Raw genomic sequence first — 22,768 nt, 5'->3', positions numbered from 1 at the left:
CTGCATACACACTAACTGCCATTTCAAATCTTGCACTTAACAGCACAGCCTTCTCACTTGACCAACAGATTACAGCAAAATTCAATTGAAATGCCATCCTCTAAAAGTACACGTACAAACATTTGAAAACAGTGCACTGAATAGAGCCCAGGAGGAGCGGAACTGTCTTATAATTATCATTAGTTAGCCTAGAAACACTAGGCATCTGGCATAACAAAGCATTTTTGCTTGAAGTCTAAAGGAGATCACCATCGGTATCTTCCATCTTTCACCAAATTTGTCAGTGTTTTAAAAAACTGCAACAGGAAGCATAGGCAGCATTATGGTACTAGATGATTTGAGGTAGCGGTGCTTTAATTTCACAACCAATAGCCAATTATTTAATCACAAATTTATAACCGAAGAAAACACTAACTGCTTCTGAATACATTTGTTGAGACAACTTCACAAAGTCCATGTAGTTGGAATCTCATGTAAAAACAGATCAGCTTCCATTCTTCAGAACTAAACATGCATCATTTCAAGATTATAACTTCAGAGATATAATTCAGTGCGATACAATTAAATAATTCAATAATATTAGATTAGCAGCCCCCATAATCCTTCAATCCGCCCATTAAAGCCATGCAATCAGTTCTGCATAAATTCTTGTAACACTAGAATACAGGTCAATACACAAAAAAAAAATCACTTAAAAAGCATGACCTAGTTTGGCACACTTATAGCAGACTCAAAAGAAGTGTATGAAATTTGGGGCATTTAGAAACAACAAAAGTCTTCTTTCATAACCTGCCTCACTTAAGATTTATTAAATCCTCCGGTTGGGTCTTTTGAACCTTAATCTGCATAAAAGAGGTTTAAAAAAAAAGAGTTTGTACACTTTAAAAAAAACACGAGTAGTCACTGAAAACTTACAAACTTCGTACATGGTTTTAAAATATATCCTTAAGTTAGTTAGCAAATGCAGAACAGAATTAAAACATGAAACCAGATTTTTTGAAAAAAATTACTGCTGTACTACCTTTTCAAAGTAGCTCCATGGCCTACATCAGAGAGAGTCGGTAAACGTCAATTGAAAGCTGTTGCGTGTCAACCCTTGTTACTGTACATTTTTTTTAAAAAATTGATATTTTCCCTCCCCTCTTGTACACATATTGACACTTCAGAATGACAATAACATTCTTTACTGCACAAACAGTTGTTAGTATCCTTTTCCATTTTGGAAACCAGCTGAACCAAACATTTCTGGATATAAATTAAAGCTAGTATTATTCTAATTTCAAAAGAATATTCAGCACTTAATTTGCATCAAATTATAGGTAGCTTTATAATATAGGGAACTGTTAGGTGTGATTAGATGTGATTGAGGCAAATGGTGAAACATTTTCATGATCCTACATTCTCTTTAGAAAAATAAGGTAGGATAAAGAGCAATGCTAGCTTTACAGATCAAAGAAAATAAAACTATTCTACTTCAGGCAAGACTAAATTTTCACATCATTATTAAATGATCTCACCACAGTATTGAGTACCTGTGAACAAAGTTGCTAAAATTCTCTGCGACTTTACCAATCATACAATGACTATAATTTGGGTATGTGGTGGTGGAAAAGCCAGATGGATTGTTACTTTAGATATATCATTGAACTATTGTGTGTTATATAAACAGCATAACAAACAGATACTATAAAAGTGGCAGATTTGTTAAAAATTAGCAGTGAGGAACAATATCAAACGGAGTTCTTTGAACAGCAGAAATGAGATCCCAGAGCAGTGGTCTAGAAGTAATTTTTGCAGCCTTTTGATAGGAATCATGGAGATCATAGATACGTACAGCACAGAAGAAGCAGACCCTGCAGTCCAACTCATCCATGCTGACAAGATATCCTAAATAAATCTAATCCCATTTGCCAGCACTTGGCCCATATCCCTCTAAACCCTTTCTATTCATTAGACCCATCCAGATGCCTTTTAAATGTTGCAATTGTACTAGCCTCCACCACTTCCTCTGACCATTCAGAAAATGTTGCCTTTTAAATCTTTCCCCTCACCTTAAACATGCCCTCCAGCTTTGGACTAGTTTTACCCTATCTGTGCCCCTCAATATTTTAAACCTCTATGGAGGCTGAGGGCTGACAATAACCAAGGGGAAAATAGCCCCAGCCTGTGCAGTCTCCTTGTAGCTCAAACCCTCCAAGCCTAGCAAAACAGTATAAAAACTTTTCTGAACCCTTTCAAGTTTCAGAACATCCTTCCTATAGGAGAGAGGCCAGAATTGCACGAAGTATTCCAGAAGTGGCCTAACCAATGCTCGGTACAGCCACAATATGACCTCCCAACTACTATAATCAAAGTGTGTGTTAAGTGTTGAGAGAATATTTGCAGAGCTCAATCGAAAATACAAATAGTTATTTCTGAAGGCCAATATCTGGGGGAAATATATGGTCTAAGGAAGAGGGAGATACTTGTGGATAAGAAAATCAAAACATTAACTTGCTAGTCAAATATCTACTGCGATCCATAATTTTCCACAAAATTTAGCATATCTAGCACAAGCTGGTCATTATTGGTTTCATTGTTTTTTGTAAAACAACTACATCTGGTTAGATACAATGTTGCTACTGGAAGTCATACCATGGCCTTTTATTTTAAAATTGTAATCACAGGGCTCTTGTGGCACAGTTGTAGTGTCCCTAATCCTGAGGCCAGAAGGCCCAAACCCCACCTGCTCCAAGTATGTATAATTACATCTCTGAACAGGTTGATAAGAAATGCGGACATCATTCTTAAAAAACAAACAAAATAAGAGCAGGAGCAGGAGCAGGAGCAGGACATTCAGCCCTACTCCGCTATCTTATATGATTTTGGCTGAGCATCAACTCAAAATCTTCCCATTTTCTCCCCATGTGCTCTCTCTTTGGTCTCAAAATCTATAGCTAACTGCTTGAAGTCCTTCAATGTTTTGGCCTCACTGTCTGCGGTAGAGAATTCCACAGGCTCACCACTCTAAGTGAAATTGTTTATCTACTAAAGTCAACATTAAATACATATTCATGATTACCTTTGAAAAAGGTGATGATAACGAGCCTTTTTGAACCACAGTGCCTTTAAACATGATGCACTACTGCCAATTAGGATTAATAAGTATAATATTAGACTATGTTTGTCTTCGATGAAAATGCATCATTAAAGTTAAACAGTGCTTATCAACATTTTTCAAACACACTATTAAAATGGTGCAGTGAAACTTTAACATACTCATAACTTTATATGTACTACAATTTATTCCCATTGAAAGTAATGGATATTTCATGGATGTATTTCTAGGCGTTGACTAGCATCATTCAAGCATCTGAGGGCAGCATGTGATGACATTCTAAATCTTTGCATGATTAACATAAATCTGCTGTATCAATTTAAACAACTTCCAGGTGTAAATCTCTGACTCTGCACAATCATTATCTATAGTGTACTAATTTAAAACTCAATGCAGCCATTGTAAATACAGTCGCAAATTCCAAACCAGTTAGTGCAAGCCTGATAAAATGAAGACAATTGAGATGATTGAAGAATCATCATAGAATCCTGAGTGTGGAAAGCAGATCATAAACAGGTCTAATGATGATCTTTTGACTTTAAGCAATTGGTAACTTCTTAGAAATACAAGATTGGAAATTTCCATAGTACCACAATAGGAATTGTGTAGTCTGGATAAAACAGACTTCTATGGTTGGACTTGCTAAGTGTTCAATTATCAAAGTTTCTTAAGACACCTTTTTGGGGGATCAGCCATGAATCTGAAGTGTACAGAAACGGGCCATGCAAAGATCTATTCAAGCTGCTGAAAAATCTTCAGCAACCTGAAGGATTTCAACTAAATGGAGTACATATTCACTTGCCAAGTGAAGTGACAAAGGAACCCCAAAATTAAGAAAATCCCAAGTGTAATCTTATTCCTAATCTAAATGTTCATAGACAGTAGACAGGCAAGTGGAAGACACAGAACAGCCATTGTCTTATCAAATGGTGAAGCAGGTGCAAAAAAGGTCGAACAGCGTAATCCTATTTTTAGGTTTGCAAAATAGAGTAGAGTCTCGCTCAAGTCTTAACAATTAAAAAACATGACCTCTTCTTTTTAAAAATGTAATCATAGGGCTCTCATGGCTGAGGGGGAGTGTCGCTAACTGAGGCCAGAGACCACAGAAAAGATCACTGCTAAGGCCTTATTCTCCATGGAAACAAAATAGGAAGAATCCTTGTACCTTTTCATTTGTAAACCATGTTGGACAGTTGATTAACACTGCCATGGAACACTGCTTGTGCAACTTGGGTAGTGGAGGGTTTGCTTGGTTGTCAGTTTTTAAAATCAGTAAAAACAGATCACCTTTGAGTCATCTCAGCCCCAAAAAAAAGTTTCACTAACAAGATTGTAAAGTAAATTACTTTACTTCAACTTGCATTTAAACATTTGCCAAAATAGAAGTGTACATAAGGAGTTACAATATACAGAGCTTTTGATTTCAAATGGCAAAAGAGAATATGAAAGTGACCCTTGCTTAAATTTAAAAGATGGTGGGGTGCAGAACTTGCAAATTCCAATCTCTCTGGTACAGAAGGGTGATGCTTCACTTTACATTGCATGAAGTGAACAGTAATTTGTGGTCAATAGCTACAATGATTCCCATTTCTACCATAAAAAGGTTTCACCAAGCAAAGTGTTTGAAACTGGTTTCTAACCAAAAAAATGAAACAAGACTTCAAACTTAAACATTGACATATTTGTCAGCATAAAACATGAATATTTCTGGAAAAGGGCATTTTATTTAAACTTTTTCTGGCATTTATCAAGACAATTCACAAGAATTAGTAAGTGAAGAGAAAATAACTTTTATACTGTATGAGAACAGAATACTGATTGGTCAAGGAATTGCGAAGAAGAATGCACCAGTTAAATGATAATTGCCAAATAAGTGCTACGCTTTATTTAAATTTTGAACCAGACAAATGGACTCTGATTGGTACAACACATACACACTGCATCAGTTACAATTCAGCAAAATAGGGGAGAGCATCTGGTAGTTCTCTTCTCAGGGAATGCTTTTACTAATCATAAAATGACAAGCTTTCACATATGGAGTATTTTTCAGCAATAATATTAACCTATTGGAGAGAAATTAGTGCAATGTGCAGTATTAATACTCTTTAAATGAAATCCCACTCTTCCTTCATTATGTGCTATAGGGACTGGGTCAAACCCAATTATTCCCCTGCTTGTAATACACATCAACACTACCAGTCACAATATGCAAACTACAAAAAAAGGATAATTTATATTAGGTCAAGAGTTAACAGCACACCAGCAACAGGGTGAAGAATAACCACCTTCTTACTGGTTAGTAAGGATCCACTGTTACTACATGGCCTGACATGTATCAGGTTACGATGTGGAGGAGCTGGTGTTGGACTGGGGTGGACAAAGTTACAAATCACAACATGAGGTTATAGTCCAACAGGTTTACTTGGAAGCACTAGCTTTTGGAGAGCTGCTCCATCATCAGGTGGTTGTGGAGTATAAGGTCACGAGACATAATTGATAGCAAAAGATTAGTGTCATAGTGATATATTGAACAAACCTGGATTGTATAAGTTTTTTGGCTTTTAGAATGCAGATTGATTCATTGATGATATGTAAATCCCAGAACTTCTCTTAAGTCACCTTAGAGATAACTTAAAGTTTTTAAACAAAAAAAAAAGTGACATCTTAGCTCAAACAATTTACATTAAAATGTGTGAGGTCAGAGTCCGTCTGTATCCCAATCTCAGCCAGGATCTTGGTTTCACGTCACACTATAGGTGAACACACTATAATATACAAACTCACACACATGCAGTTTTGAGCAAAATAGACTATCTGCAAATACACAAAAAGAAACAAACAAAAAACAAACATGAGAGCGCGTTTGCTTGTGTGAAAGCTTGGTAAAGTGCATGTGGGTGTGATGGAATGTAAGCCTGTGAGAGGGTGTGTGCGTGTGTGGAGGTGTATATGTAAGAGAGAGTGCGCGCATGTATGAGAGGGTCTGCATGCAAGTGTGAGTGCGCGCATCTACGCATGGAAGCGTGAGCGAGTAGTGTAGTGGGGTCACCTGTAGTGTGACATGAACCCAAGATTCCAGTTGAGGCCATCCTCATGGATACCGATCTTGGCTATTAGCCTCTGTCTGGCCACTGTGCGTTATTGCCTTTCCAGAAGTCTGCCTTGGAGGATGGTCACTTGAAGATTAGAGGCAGAAAAATGTCCCTGACCGCTGAAGTGCTCCCCAACTGGGAGAGAACACTCATCTGTTGATTATTGTGCAGTGTCCATTAGTTTGTTGATATAGCGTCCGTTTAGTCTTGCCAATGTACCATGCCTCAGGGCATCCTTGCCTGCAGCATATGAGGTGGCCAACGTTGGCCGAGTCAGAAGAGTACCTGCCGTGTACATGGTGGGTGGTGTCCCCACAGGTAATGATCATGTCTGTGTCAACACTCTGACACTTCTTGCAGTGGTTGACATAACAGAATTGTATGGTGTTGTGGTCAAAGCTGCCCTGAAGGCTGGGCACGGTTTGCTGCAAGCAATCGTCTGTTTAAAAGGTTTTGTGGTTATTTAAAAAGGCAAGAAGTGGAGACGAAGTGGAGGCGAAGGGAAGGTCATTGATGAGGTGTTGCAGGCTGTAAAGAACATGGTGTAGTTTTTCAGCTCCTGGGAAGTACTGGATAACGAAGGGTACCCAATGGTTACAACCCATGTCGGTCTCCTGAGGAGGTCATTACAGTTTCTTGCTGTGGCATGTCAAAACTGGTGATCTACGAGTTGAGCATCATACCCTGTGCTTATGAGGGCATCCTTGAGCACCTTCAAGTGCTCATCACGTTCCTCCTCATCTGACCAGATCCTGTGTACGCGTAGTGCTTGTCCGAAGGGGATGGCTGTTTTAGAAGTGTAGCAGTGTGAAGTTATCCACTTTGGAAATAGAACCAGTTTGTCTGTATCCCAATCTTAAGTCAGACTGGCCTCATACCTTTAAGGCATTGTCTGAGCTGAGACGTCACTTTTTATTATAAAACCTCAAGAAGATGACTTAAATAGTAGTGCTGGGATTTAATATCTTGATGAACTGAAACTGCAACCTGTTTAAAAGGCAGATTTAACAGTTTAAGTTTGTTCAATATATCATTTCAGTTTCATGACACTAGTCTTTTGCTATAAATTGTGTCTTGTCATTTTACACTCCACAGCCACCTGAGGAAGGAGCACGCTCTGAAAGCTAGTGCTCCCAAATAAACCTGTTGGACTATAACCTGGTTGTATGTGATATTTAATTTTGTACAGATATCAGGTTAGATTTTTCTGCATCACAACAACCCCATTTGTCTTGAAATAGAATCTATATAAAACATTCACATACTGAAACTCAAAGTTACCAACTGCTCTAACTGTCTATGACATACATCTCCAAATCAGATACAAAGGTGTTTGGGCATCAATGTGCTGCATCACAAAACAATAGCACATAGGTTTGATTCTTTCATAACATTGAATTTCCTACATCTGCCAAATTATTTTTTATTCTATGCTTCCTATGTGATAACAAAGTATAAATCTACACTTCAGTAATTAAATCTCCCTTCTCTTACTGTTTTGCATTTTACATCTCTCCTTCCAAATGTCTAAGCACATGCAAAAAAGGTTTCCTCTGAAATCAAGTCCATGTTACACTACGATATCCTCTGGTAGCTTTAATAATATATATTTTAAGAAACTCTAACAATTAACTTTATTTCACTTATGAATTATCAAAAGATTCCTCAACTTTTACAACATAAACCAAGAAATCTCACATTCCCAAGTGATGTATGATGACACATCTAATGCAAAACAAAAAAGTGGAGAAATACAGTTGCTAGCTAGCCAGAGAATCAATTATTTTAACCAGTGAATTTATGACTTTTAAAAAAAATAACAAATTATGAACCATCTGTATACGCACAGTTTGCAGAAACATGGAACACAGGAGCAAGTGGAGGTCATTTGGTCCTTTGAGCCTTCTTGACAATTCAACGATATTGTGGCTGATCATCTAGATCAGTAACATTTTCCTGTTTTATACCTTTTGATGCCTTTAGCTTGAAAAATTATATCCATTTCCTTCTTGAAAACATTCAATGTTTTGATTTCAAATATTTTGTGGCATATGGTAAATTTTCTCATCTATTCATCATCCTACATTTGTCAAAATTTACAGAAGACATGTAGCTGGTCAATTTATAAACTAAAATCTGACAAAAAAAAGGTTTCAGGCTATCACTTTAAATAGCAATGATACATGAAGTCAAATATAGAAAAGGCCAGAAAGGCACACGTTGAAATGGCAAACAAATCTAGATCAATATATTGCACGGATTGCAAATGGAAGTATCTGGTTAAGTAACCATCTGTTTAGAGGATGCCACATCACAAGCCACAAATGCAATGCGCATTACAAGGGTCATGCCAAAATGTGTTTGAAGCTCCAAACAACTGACCCATTTTTAGTACTCCTTTTACTGGAAATAACAAGCAATCAACTCCAAATGTTTGTAAATTGTTAAAATAAAATTGCTCCAGCAACTCTTGAAAATTAAAATAAGTGTTTCATCAGTTCGTATACCCTACTCTTCAATTTAGTGAAGTAAATTGCAGGATTTCCCATTAATTGTTATTAAGTTAACAATAAATGCTCTTCTCCCTCCTGATATGGAGATGCCGATGTTGGATTGGGACGTACAAAGTTTAAAAAAAAATCACACAACCCCAGGTTATAGTCCAACTAGTTTAATTGGAAGCACTAGCTTTTGGAGCACTGCTCCTTCACAACCATCTAATGAAGGAGCAGTGCTCAAAGCTAGTACTTCAGATTAAACCTGTTGGACTATAACCTGGTGTTGGGTGATCTTTAAACTTTCCCACCTCTACTACATGGAGGTAACAGAACACAGACAGTTCAGAGTTGAAGAAAATTGTATGTCAGACTTGCCATGAAATAGGGAGATATAAATTCTACACATGGAAAAAAGTTATTTATGACAACTTAACTTTTGTTCCATAATACTCATTATGCATGGTTGATCCAATATCCTTCAAGGATTTGTAAATCAAACATGTCATCAACTCCATGCACTCTCAAAAAGAATACAAGCAGAAATAAAACATCTTAGTTTATATTCCCTTAAAAGTAAAGAAGAATAAAGGATGATCTAGAGTCAGATGTACAGCATGGAAACAGACCCTTCGGTCCAACGCATCCATACTGAACAGTTATCCCAATCCAATCTAGTCCCACCTGCCAGCACCTAGCCCATATCTCTCCAAACCCTTCCTATTCATATACCTATCCAAATGCCTCTTAAATGCTGCAATTGTATCAGCCTCCACCACATCCTCTGGCAGCTCATTCCATACACATACCACCTTCTGCGTGAAAAAATTGCCACGTAGATCTCTTTTATATCTTTCCCCTCTTACCCTAAACCTATGCCCTCTAGTTCTGGACTCCCCGACCCCAGGGAAAAGACTTTGCCTATTTATTCTATCCATGCCCCTCATGATTTTGTAAACTTCGATAAGGTCACCCCTCAGCCTCCGACGCTCCAGGGAAAACAGCCCCAGCCTGTCCAGCCTCTCCCTAGAGCTCAGATCCTCCAACCCTGGCAACATCCTTGTAAATCATTTCTGAACCCTTTCAAGTGTCACAACATCTTTCTGACAGAAAGGAGACCAGAATTTCATGCATTATTCTAACAGTGGCCTAACCAGTGTCCCTGCCTGCCCTGACTGTTTAACTCACTTCTGTTCTCAGCTGTATCTGTCTCAGATCGATATCTTTCCTCACTATCTCCCTGGGTCCCACCCACTCACCTTACCAGTTTAAATCCTCCCGAGCAGTTCTAGCAAATTTCCCTGCTAGTATATTAGTCCCCTTCCAATTTAGGTGTAATCCGTCTTTCTTGTACAGGTCACTTCTACCCCAAAAAGAGCTTCCAATGATCCAAAAATGTGAATCCTTCTCTCACACACCAGCTCCTCAGCCATGCATTCATCTGCTCTATCCTTCTATTCCTGCCCTCACTAGCTCATAGCACTGGGAGTAATCCAGATATTACTACCCTTGAGGACCTCCTTCTTAAATTTCTGCCTAACTCTCTAATCTCCCTTCAGAGTCTCAACCTTTTCCCTTCCTATGTCATTAGTTCCAATGTGGACAATGACCTCCTGCTGGCCCCTCTCCCCAGTGAGAACATTCTGCATCCTCTGAGACATTCTTGATCCTGACACTAGGGAAACAACACCTCATTCTGCTTTTTCTCTGCTGGCTACAGAAATGTCTGTCTGTACCTCTGACTACAGAATCCCCTAACACGAATGATCTCTTGGAAGCCAACGTACCCCTCATTGCATTAGAGCCAGTCTCAACACCAGAAACTTGGCTGTTCGCGCTATATTCCCATGAGAATCCATCACCCCCTACATTTTCCAAAACAGCATACCGGTTTGAAATGGGTATATCCACAAAAGAATCTGCAGTAGCTGCCTACCTCTCTTACCCTTCCTGGAGTTAACCCATCTATGTGACTGTATCAGAGACTTTCCCCCCTTCCTATATCTGACATCCATCGCATACTGTTGCAAATTCCTCATTGCTTCTATCTGTCTCTCCAACCGATCCGCTCGATCTGATAAGATAAGATTCGCATCCAACAGCATTTATGGCAGATATAATCCGCAGTAACCCTTAAACTCTTTAAACTGCCACATCTGACAAGTATATATCACTGCAAAGGTCATTTTTGCTCCTTCACAATCTACAGACCCAGAAAACAACACTGTCTTATTCTTCTACAAAATACTGCACCAGGTTAAATTAATAGCTATGGCTTATATTTTAAGAGACTTATATCCAAAAACATATAATCAAGAAAGAATCCACTATACTCACTACTGCAGCCTTTCTCTTGGACAGACTTAAAACAACAATTAACTTATCTGATTCTGTGCTGTGAACTTCGCCCAACAGTTCCTCCAAGATTAGTTGCGAAGTTCATGGTTTGTTAATTTTCCCAGATGCACACAGATGTCCAGAATACATGGATTCGACAGAGGTTTACATTTTTAAATAATGTAAATAAACGTAAATACATTTTCTGGTGAGGGTATTGTAATATGGATAACTGATTAGGAAATTAAAATGTAGGCCATTCAGGTAGAAAAATCAGGAAGCACCTCTGCATTGAAAGATTAATAGAATTCTCAAATTTTCTTCCATCAAAAAAAAGTGTAGAATGCTGGGACAACTTGTAGTTGAAATGCAGATTACCATAACATAACAGATCATAGGGGTATCCAAGGCCATTCTTTTCACATAGGTCTTCAATTTGCCATGGTTAATTCTAAATAATGCAACAATAGGAAGAACGTTCATCACACTGGTTAGTAGAAGTTTAAAAAAAAGCCTACAAAAAAAAAGTGATTCAGGTCCAATTTACTGCTGTAAATATTGCAATTTGATTCATTAGGTTTCTTTCCACACTAGTCCTCAATCACTTTACACGTGCAGCTAAAAAAAATTGTTTAGTTCAAATAATATGAACATGATGAATCATATAAAAACTAATAATGTAAAAAAAATTACCTTGATTTCAGCAATTTTATCTTTGTTTTGAGCAATACTGCATAGTAGTACAGAAGCCAAAGAAATGCAGTGGCTACAAATGCTCTACAAATATCCCCAGTGAATGAAAGAGCCCAGCACATCAGTACAAAAAAAAAAGATAAGGCTGAAGCTTTTGCAGCCATCTCCAGCCAGAAGTGCCAAGTGGACGATCCATCTCGGCCTCCTGCAGTGATCTCCAACATTACAGATGATATCAGTCCTCAGCGAATTCAAATTATTTCATGTGAATTGAAGAAATGGTTGGAAATACTGGATACTGTAAAAGGCTATGGGCACTAAACAACATTCTGGCAAGAGGCAATAGTACTGAAGACTCGTGCTCCCCTAGCCAAGCTGTTCCAGTGTAGTTACAATACTGATATCTACCTGATAGTAGGGAAAATAGCCCAAGAATGTCTTATAACTATAAAGCAGGACAAAGCCAACTTGGCCAAGTACCACTTGATCATCAGTAAAGTGATGGAAAGTGTCATCAACAGTGCTATCAAGCAGTACCTGCTCAGCAATAACCTGCACAATGATGTCCAGCTTGGGTTCCATTAGGGCCGTTGCTGACCTCATTACAGCTTTGGTTCAAACATGGACAAAAGGAGTTGAATTCCAGAGGTGAGGTGCAGGGAGAGCTAGTGCCCTGGCCATCAAGGCCACATTCAACCAAGCGTAGCATCAAGGAGCCCCTCAAAACTGGAATCAATGGATATCAGGGCAAACGCTCCATTGGCTGGAGTCATAACTAGCACATAGGAAGATGGTCGTTGTTGTTGTTGGAGGTCAGTTATCTCAGTTCCAAGACGTTTCTGCAGAAAAGTTCCTCAGGATAGTGTCCAAGGCCCAACCATCTTCAGCTGCTTTAATGACTTTCCTTCTATCATAAGTCAGAAGTGGAAATGTTCACTGATGATTGCAACTCCTCAGATACTGAAGCAGTCAATGTTCAAATACAACAAGATCTGGACAATATCCAGGGTTGGGCTGACAGGTAACATTTGCACTACACAAATGCCAGGCTATGAAGATAACTCATAAGAGTAAATCTAACCATTGCCCCGTGACATTCAACAGTACCACTGAATCTTACACTAACAACATCCTCAGGGTTAATCATGGACCAGAAACTCAACTGGACTCACCACATAAACAGTGGCTGCAAGAGAAGGTCAGAGGCTATGAATACTATAGTGAGTAACTCACCTCCTGGACTTCCCAATGCCTGTCCAGCATCGACAAACGGAACAAGTCCAGAATATGATGAAATGGTCTGCACTTGCCTGTTAGGGTGTAGCTCCAACAGCACAAGCAGCTTGTTTGGCACTACCATCAAACGCTCAGTAGTAGTGTGTAGAATCTATGAGGTGCACCGCAGAAATTCACCACAAATCCACAAACAACACGTTTCAAACCCACGGCCACTTCCATCTATAAGAAAGGACAAGGTGAGTAGATGTATTGAACACCACCGCCTTCAAGTTCCCCTCCAACTGCTCACCACCCTAACTTGGCATTATCACTATTCCTTCACTGTTGCTTTGTCAAAATCCTGAAACCTTACCTCCACTACCACACCACAACTCCCACCCACCCCAAAAGGGCATTGTGGGCTGACCCACTGCAGCAGTTCAAAGAGGCAGCTCAATTAGGGATGAGCCATAAAAACGCTGGTCAGCCAGCCTTGCCCACAGACCACAGATTAAAAATAGCCTTTAACTGCTCAAGAAACCTGACACCATGACATACAAGACAGGACATTTGATTGGTACCAAATCCACAAAGATCAATTTTCTCCATCACCAATGCTCAGAATGATCTACAAGATGTGTTACAAAAATTCAATGATCCTTTGACAGCACCTTTCAAAACCACAATCTAGAAGGACAAAGAAAAGGGTCACATGGGAATACCATCTGCAAGTTTCCCAACAAGACACATATCATCCAGACTTTGAAACACATTGCTATTCTTTCAGTATCAATGGAACAAAGTCTTCGAGTTTCCTCCACAATGATGTTGTGGTTCTACTTAGAAGACATGAACTGCATCAGTTTAGAAAGACAGCTCATCTCTACCTTCTCAAATGCAATTAAAGATGGTTATTGCATGCTGGCCCAGCCAGTGTTGCTCACGTCCTACAATTGCTTTTTTGAAAATCAAGGAGATCATGTTAAGCTTATACAGAACACTGGTACAGCCTCAACAAGAGTATGGTGTCCAGTCTGGGTGCAATATTTTACTGAAAAATCTGAAGGCATTAGAAGGAACATAAAAGATTCACAAAAATGGTTCCAGGATCAGGAACTTCAGTTATGCAAGTAGATTGGAGAGCTTGGAATGGCCTTCCTTGGCAAAGATAAGGCCGAGAGGGAATTTGATAATGCCGTATAAAATCAAAAAAAAAAAAAAAAGAGGCCTGGATAGGGGAAAAAAAAAATAGTTTCCATTGGCAAATGGATTGAAAACAAGGCAGCATAGTTATAAAAGGTTACTGGCAAAAAAAACCCAAAGGAAAGCGATGGGCTAGTGCTATTAAAATCACTGAACTATTAATCCAGAAACTCAGCTAAAGATCTGAGCATCCAGATTCAATGGTGGAACTTGAAACACGGCAGATGGTGGAATTCGAACAGACCCAGTAGAGGTAGTGGCAGTGGTATACAGTTAAAAGAGTTGCTTTGGGAGTCCTCCACTGACTTCAGACTCCAAGTCATCTCATGGCTTCACATTAAGTCATAGCAAGGAAACCTCCTGATTATCACATACTCCCTCAGTTGAGGGAGGACGGTATCACCAATTCACTTGGTATGGCTCAGATGAAAAATCGGTACTCCTCTACATTGAGCACTTGGAGGAAGCACTGAGGATGGCAACAGCATAAAACCTACTCTGGGTGGGGGGATTTCAATGTCTACCACCAACAGTAGCTCAGTAGCAGTAATATAAATAGAGCCGGTCAGGTCTTAAAGGACATAGCTGTTAGATTGGGTCTGTAGCAGATATAGTGAGGGAACCAAGGAGGAAGGGAATCACCTACATGACCTAATCTTACCAAGCTGCCAGCTGCAGCTGTGCATGATGGTATCACTAAAAAAGTGTTCACTGCACAGACCTTGTGAAGACAAAGTCCTGCCTTGACATTGAGAATAATGTCACACAATGTGTTGAAGGTTATAGATAGTGCTAGATGGGACAGACCTCATACAGATCTATCAACCCAATGCTGGAGCATCCACGAGGTGCTGTAGGCCATCAATAGCAGTAGAATTGTACTCCAGCACAACTTGTAACCTCGCAGCCCAGCACATCCCCAATTCAACCATTACCATCAAGCCAGGAGATCAACACTGGTTCAATGGACAGTGCAGGACGGCATGCCAGGAGCAGCACCTGGCATACCGGAAGATGTAGTGAAATGACCAAACAGGACTACTTGCATGCCAACCAGCATAAGTGATGACAGAGCTAAGCAAACCCACAACCAATGGATCAGATTTAAACTCTGCAGTCCTGCCACATCAAGTCGTGAATGGTGGTGAACGATTAATTCACTGGGAGGAGATGGCTCCACAAATGATCCCCATCCTCAATGATGGAGAAGTCCAGCACATCAGTGCAAAAGGTAAGACTGGAGATGTTGCAGCAAGCTTCAGCTAGAAGTGCCGACTGGATTATCAATCTTGGCTTCCTCCAGTGATCCCCAACATTAGAGATGCTAGTCTTCAGCCAATGTAAATCATGTGGAGGGAAATGAAGAAACAGTTGGAGACACTGGAGCAAAAGTAACAGGCCCTGACAACATTCTGGCAATAGTATTGAAGATTTGTGCTCTAGAACTTGCTGTTCCAGTAGTTACAATAGTTGCATCTACAAGTTGCATTGCAGAAAATTCATTAAAGATCCTCAGACAACACCTTCAAACCCACAACCAGTTCCATGCAGGTGGACAAGGGTAACAGATATATAGGAACGTCACCACCAAGTTTCCCTCCAAGCCAATTACCATCTTGACATGGAAATATAAAAATCACCAATCATTCATTATCACTGCGTCAAAAATCCTGGAATTCCTTCTCTAATAGCATTTTGGGTCAACCCGCAACAGGCGGATTGCAACGGTTCAAGAAGGCACCTCCTCAAAGGCAACTAGGGATGGGTAATAAGCGTTGGTCAGCCAGCAACACCCACATCCCACAAAATGAATATGTAAAAAAAAAACTAGAAAACAAAGAATGTGTCAGAGAGAAGAGCAGGGAATGGGACTAGATAAACTGTTCTTTCAGCAAGCCATCACAGGTGATATCCTTCTGTGCTGGAATCACCACCAGTCTGTATTAGTCCAATCTGCTACAGACAGTGCTTCACTTACAAACAAAGCAGTTATAAAAGAGGTACTCAAGAATGAACACAAACAACTGTCCAAACTTAAAGTTTGACTCTGTTGCCTCTTGTTCCACAAATTAAAACTCAAATCATTTTTAAGCATAGGAGTGGAGTGAAGAATGCCCTCAAACTGGAAATTCAAATATAATCAATGATTGGAACGATCAGCTAATATTAGAGCAGCTCAAGATCTAGACAATCAATCAATGATACTTCCAGATAATGATCAGGCAGTTGAAATAAAATTTAACAGCATCTACAAAACTTCAATACAGTAAAGATCAATCCATGTTCACGAAAGAAAAACTACAAAAGTTTGAACTGACCTAATAATTATAAAAGTATAAAAATAATGATGTGTAACATTGGGAAAGGCAACTTTTCAGAATCCAACTTATAAATATTATTTTGGTGGTGTTATGGCTACAAACCCAAAAGATATAATACAAAGCATACTGTTTCAGGCCTTCCATTTCTTTGCACAAAACACAATTGTTTGCATTAGTAAACATTGAGTCAAATGAATTTGGTTACACATTTTAAAATAAATTTATATTGTGATAAATAATAGGAAACAGTCCTTTCATAGAATTATTGAAATTACAAAGAGACAATTAGGCCTGTCAGCTCCAATATTAGTTCTTCAGTCTAGTTTAAGCTTTTATATACTTGATGCTCAAATATAATCAAGGTGCCTTTACTGCATTATAACCATTTTAAAGTTTACTTGTGATAATGCATATTCTAATAACAACACAGGTGGTCAGACATTTTCAACAGTTATGCTCCTACTTTCAATTCTCAGTCCATCCTCCATTGATACTCAATTCAATAACTGATGAATAATTCTTCAGAATTTTGAAAAATGAATTAAATTCATTTATTTTCCTTCACTACAGTGAGAATGAGCCAGCTTTTCAAGCATTTCATTATAACACTGCATTCCAAACATCATCCTAGCTACCTTTCATAATATCCTTTCCCCTCCCCATCATTCCAGTTTGGGAGATAAATAGTTCATTCCAAGCTATATACTTTTTGTAATTAACATCAATTGTTGCATCTAATCTATGAACCAACTTTGAGATCTCATAGTAACCAAAGTAGGGAGGGGAAGAAAAATAAAGGGAATTGCACCCACTGTTGTATAATATTAGCTCCCCTTTTGTTATATTTCAGTGACAGGCTGATCCAGCTCCCAAAATAATATTATCTTCCACTCACTTTATGGTAGAAAAATAATCTACTTCAGGTATAATTCTTGGGGTTAAAACTGCAGCTGTGTCACTGCCAACTCTAGTGGAACATAATAAGTTAGTGAATGGCTAGAATTTCGTTAAAATAAAGCAGATGATTTTATACAAATTTAATTGGTAATAAACAACTTGTAAAAACTAAAAATAAAAATAAGTTGCAAGAAACGTATGCCACCAAAATATAAAAAATACAATTGGTTGGATCCTGAATGCAAAATTTTGCATTAAGAAAAAACTGACAAAGCTCTGCAAAGAAGCACTGAAAGTTTTTAAGAATATTCTTTGATCATTTAAACACAGTAACACCATGCAGTACAGAACTGCTCTCTAGACACTTACACATCAATGTTCCGGGAATGAGACCGTTTCACAACGATCGATTCTGGACCATACCACTCAATCAAAACGAAAACATTAGCTTCCTAAAGAGGGGGGAAAAAAATTACATTAATTTTGATAACCACCCCCTCCCAAAAATTGTTTAAATTCAACCACAGACCGAACAGCTGGACGACGTGGCGGTACCTAAACTGCACTGCAACCAAACTTAACAGCGGAAACCCCACTTACTATGCCTACATTGATTGGTGAACACAATGACTGATAGTGCTGTCCACACTTTTACTGGTCAGATATGCAATGATTGGAGTGCGCTTCCGGTAGTTAAGTTTGTATTTCCTCTCAGCGAAACCCAGGCGAGCGGAAGCAGTGCCGGAGCCTCGGTGGTCTCAAGCGGGTGGAGCTTCGTGTTGATTGGCAGGCGTATCCCGCCCCCAGAAGAGCGCCTTGTTTTGGGGGTGGGGTTCCGGCCCAGGGGGGAAACCGTTACGCCTCGAGCTGGTTTGATTGGTGGGAGCGCGCACGAGATACTGGGCACCAATCAGTTTAAGATCCTTATTAACAGCGCAGAAAACAACGAGCAAGTAAATAGCTGAAGTGCGGGATGTTGCAGGGGGAATGTTACTGTGCAGACTGAGGTTATTCAGCTCATAGTATTCACTATGGCTCTCTGCAGCAGGGGTTCAGCTACCTTTCCCAATCCCCAGGTAGTTGTATATTTGTAAGCGGCCACCTGAGTCGCAGTGATTACCTTGACTCTAAATCATACCTTTGATCTGACAGTCTAAGGTTCAAATACCACCTGCTCCAGAGGTGTGTAACAACATCGCTGGGTACATTGATTAGAAAATACGTTTCTCTTTTGAAAAAGCCCGATAAGATGTGCTTCTGCCACATGTCCAGCTAAAGCATTCCAGGTTCAAAGCACTTGCTGAGTAGTTCTTTTCTTCGTCACTGAAGCTTTGCGCCGTCTGATTCTCAACCTTTCTGCTATCCCTCTTCCCTACTCTGTCCAGACTCCAGAGATATCACTGCACTGATTTTCTTTTATCAGCTACTCTTCTTGAAATGTATTACTTTGCAATACTTTAAGGTTCTGTGCTGTTTGCAAAGTTTTAACTGTACCCTAGATACCCAAACCTAGTCATCAGTATCAGTCAAGAAAAGCCAACTATGTGAGGCTGACCTTGAGGAAGATCACTATGCATTCCAAAAATCAATTGTTTGCTACTCTTCTATATTTTCCAGAACTCAGTCAATTATGTATCCATGCTGGTAGTTTCTTTTATTCTGTGCTCTTTAACTTGGCTGACAAGTTAGTTTTGTGGAATCGATTTTTTTTCTCGAAGTTCATGTACACCATATCAAGTGGATAACATTCATTAACCCTCTCTGTTACCTGATCAAAAAAACCCTCGAATTCACAATTTTCATTTATCAAACTGGTGTTGGTTTTCCTTAATTAATTCATGTTTGTCCAACACACCCTCACTGCAGACGTTAAAGTAACTTTCCTGCTTTTTGAGCCAAATATCTGTTATTACCACAACATCATATTCCCCTGTGGTTATCTGTGCTTGTAGCTTGACAACCTAATATTTTCACCACACTTTGTGTTCACAAACATGCACAGTAAACCTTTCCTAGAACTTATTACTTTTATTCCTGAGCCATGTAACATTTCATTATATCTTAATTTAATGATAACTGCCTCTCCCAATTCTTTGCACAACCTGTTTCTCCTTTGTACTGTTAGATCTGGTTTATCAGCCTTTGCCATGTTAATTTAAACTCTCCCTAAAAGCACCATTAAATTGATCAGGAAGGACAGTGGTTTAGGCTCTATTTAGATATGATAGTGGGCTGAATGGTCTCATGCCCTGTACCAATTCTGTAATGGTGTGTATAGGTATCATTTTTAACCAGAATATGGGCCAACAATGGACTAAATTTCTCCTGGGCGAAAGTGAGGACCGCAGATGCTGGAGATCAGAGTTGAGAGTGTGGTGCTCGAAAAGCACAGCAGGTCAAGCAGCATCCAAGGAGCAGGAGAATCGACTTTGCAGGTAAAAGCCCTTCAGACAAAATCTCTTCTGCACTATTTCTACAGCATTCTTCTGCTTTCTCCCATATTTGAATAATTTTGAGTTATAATGCCAGGAATTATTTGGAGATTAACTCTGATGAATTTCTTTTCTAAATCTCCAAAGTCTGTGTGTGGTATCATTGACCTTACTACCCATGTTGAAAGTATCACTATGGATCATAACCTCTGCCAGTACTCTGCATCTGCTCAGTTGCATTCTTGATTCAGACAGGAATGGAACATCCATCCTGGATTTATATCCTTGACACAAATACGTTCTCTGTACTTCATCAAATCATCTATCATTATTACTTTTCCAGTTTTCCTGCTGCTTTAATATACAGCTTTGAGGCTGAATTTAGCTCTGGCTGTACTCCCAATTGATCTACCACTTGTATTCAAGCCTGAATGCTAGTTGGAGAATGAGCTGGGCTTAGGAGATTCCTGTGTTATCTGCCTGATCTATCTTATATGCTTGGTGATCTCTCATTCTCGTTCTACCTCCATACCTTATGCTGTGTGGGGACCATATCTATAATTATGCTATCCAAATAACTCTGAAACTTGCTAGTTTACTGTGAGGTCAGCTGTTGCTCAAGTTCCAAAATCTGCAGATGTGAAGAGAAAAACTTTCCAGATCAATGACATGCCTGCCTCCTTTAATATCCCCCAGTAAATCCTCTGTTTCCCACACAAGTGCAAGTGCTGGAACACCACCTTCCTTCTCACCATCTGGAGCCCTAAACATTCCTTCCCTGTTGTGATGGTACTGCTCCTTTAACAAGGTTATGTTTTTGTTTTTCATTCAGTCCTAAAGACACAGGTTCTGAAATGTCTGAGGTTGATCTATTGGGGGCTTATTGTCAAGACTCTCCAGATAATTGGCATACGGGGATTTCATTTCTACTTTTGCAATCAGAGGTGTACCAAATGCATCTACCGAACTCGGTCTATTTGAATTAGCTTTTGGGCATGAGATGAGAGGACCGCTAAAATTGATTATGAAAAAATTGTTAAGTTACAAATCGAAATGACCTGAAAAAGCTATTACTATCTCATGGGGAGATAAGTGAAAATAAGCTGGGAGCTATGAACCTAATTGTGTATAATGTAGATATAGGCGATGCTGTACTGATTAAACAACATCCTTATAGGCATAGCCCTCTAAAATTGTCACAGGTTCAAAAGGATATTGAACAGATGCTCCAAAATTACATCTTTGAAATGAGTTGAAGTGACTGGAGATCACCCATAGTCATGGTGCCAAAACCAGATGGTACTCAGCAGTTACGTGTGGATTATTACAAATTCAATGCAGTTACAAATACGGATGCACATCCAAATCCGCGTTTGGAAGACTGTTTTGAAAAGGTGGGACAAGCAATCTTTCTTGAAGTTGGACTTGTTCAGAGGATACTGAATGGATCTTTGTCCGAAAGAGCGAAGACAATTTCGACTTTTGTAATGCTATATAGACTGTATCAGTTTAAAATCATGCCGTTTGGTATGAAACGTGCACCAGCAACATTTTGGAGACTGATGAGTAAGGTCATTTCCACATTACCCAATTGTGTAATTTATATTGATCACCTGGTGATTTTTAGTCACACATGGAAGGAACATTTGCAATATTTATCAGAATTGTTCAATCGACTTCGGAAGACAAGCTTGATAAACCTGGCTAAAAGTGAAATTGCCAAAGCCCAAATCACCTTCCTGGGCCATGTTTTTGGACATGGACAAATAACCCCATGGAAAGGAAAACAAAGATAATTGGGGAGCTTCCCAAACCATTAACAAAAAGCATAATACTATAATTCCTGGGATTGAGTGAATTTTATTGAAAATTCGTACCAATTTTTAGCAGTGTGACTGCGTCACTCTCTGAATTGCTAAAGAAAGGCAAGAAGTTTCAGTGGACAGCAGTCTGTTAGAAGGCATTTGACAGCCTGAAAGCTGTGTTAACCACTGCCCCAGTGTTAGCCACACCTAATTATGCAAAGCCATTCAAGGTGTCTATAGATGCGAGTGATGTGCTCTTATAGGAAGACTATGAGAAAATGGAAAGACCTATCAGGTATTTCTCCAGAAAATTGAATATTCATCATCACACCTCCTTTTAAAAAAAGCCCATCGATATCCAAAGATGGGTTGAGTTTAAAAACCCTTAATCTTAAATTGTTAGTACACTACAACACCCATATACAGTACACCGACAATAATCATGCAAACATGCTGTACTATATTTTGCTTCAGCCTGTTTTGCTCCTGCCACTGAACGACTCCGTTTCTCATTTACATCTCGACACTGCATCAGCAATCACATTTTCTTGTCCTGCTACATGTACAATTTTCAAACTGAATGGCTGTAACAACAAGCTCCAACTAAACAGTCCTTAAATTTCTCCATAAACTTCAAAGGATTATGATCAGTGTATACGATTGTCTCCGATACATTAGTGGTAACAAACATTGAAATGTTGTAACGCCAATACCAAGCTCAAAGTCTCCTTCTCAACTGTCTATTGTCCTGGGTTTTGTTTTCAGGAGATTCTAAAGACATTGGTTCCAAAATCTTTAGGGTTCATCTACTTGAAGAAGCTTTTAAGTTTTAAAAGAACACTTGTACAATGAAAGGGGAGTGGCTAGTTCTCCCAGCTCAGCTCTTCTCTGTTTTGGTTTGGTTTTAGCAGACAGTCAGTTGTGAAGCTGCTGTACCCAAATAAGCAGGTCCATGCTGATCCTCCCTCTATCTGACATCTCTCCTGTAAGAACCTGTGTTGGATTGTTCCTTTTTTTTCGCAAGGGGCTGTTTATGGGAATTGCATGTATTTGGAACAGCATCATTAAGTTGGGATAATTTCTTTGGTTTTTCAGATAGATTAAGTTATTCTGTATTCTGTTCTCTTTTGTTTGTGTTTCATTTAGTAATCTTGCAAATAAGTTCTGTTTTGTTTAAA

At 39.1% G+C, this 22,768-nt stretch overlaps 2 protein-coding genes across 6 annotated transcripts in view; one reads left to right on the top strand and one right to left on the bottom strand.

The window, feature by feature from the left end:
- Positions 1 to 17,972, bottom strand: part of tmem39a (transmembrane protein 39A) — a 70,721-nt gene extending 52,749 nt beyond the window's left edge. The window contains exons 1-2 of one of the 4 annotated variants that reach the window (XM_072585274.1): positions 17,954 to 17,972; positions 17,723 to 17,805 (exon numbers count right to left, since the gene is read on the bottom strand). The gene's annotated coding sequence lies outside the window, so the exon portion shown is untranslated. The other 3 variants (XM_072585273.1, XM_072585275.1, XM_072585272.1) reach the window with 3 other exon arrangements.
- A 262-nt stretch (positions 17,973 to 18,234) lies between these two features.
- The window catches only part of hsd3b1 (hydroxy-delta-5-steroid dehydrogenase, 3 beta- and steroid delta-isomerase 1), a 48,996-nt gene continuing 44,462 nt past the window's right edge, over positions 18,235 to 22,768 (top strand). Inside the window, exons 1-2 of one of the 2 annotated variants that reach the window (XM_072585271.1) lie at positions 18,235 to 18,429; positions 19,649 to 19,788. The gene's annotated coding sequence lies outside the window, so the exon portion shown is untranslated. Of the gene's footprint in view, positions 18,430 to 19,631; positions 19,789 to 22,768 lie in introns of both variants that reach the window. The other variant, XM_072585270.1, reaches the window with a different exon arrangement.

This window comes from Chiloscyllium punctatum, chromosome 15 (assembly GCF_047496795.1).
Source record: "Chiloscyllium punctatum isolate Juve2018m chromosome 15, sChiPun1.3, whole genome shotgun sequence".
NCBI classification, from domain to species: domain Eukaryota; kingdom Metazoa; phylum Chordata; class Chondrichthyes; order Orectolobiformes; family Hemiscylliidae; genus Chiloscyllium; species Chiloscyllium punctatum.
This window is presented reverse-complemented; position numbering and strand designations above follow the sequence as displayed.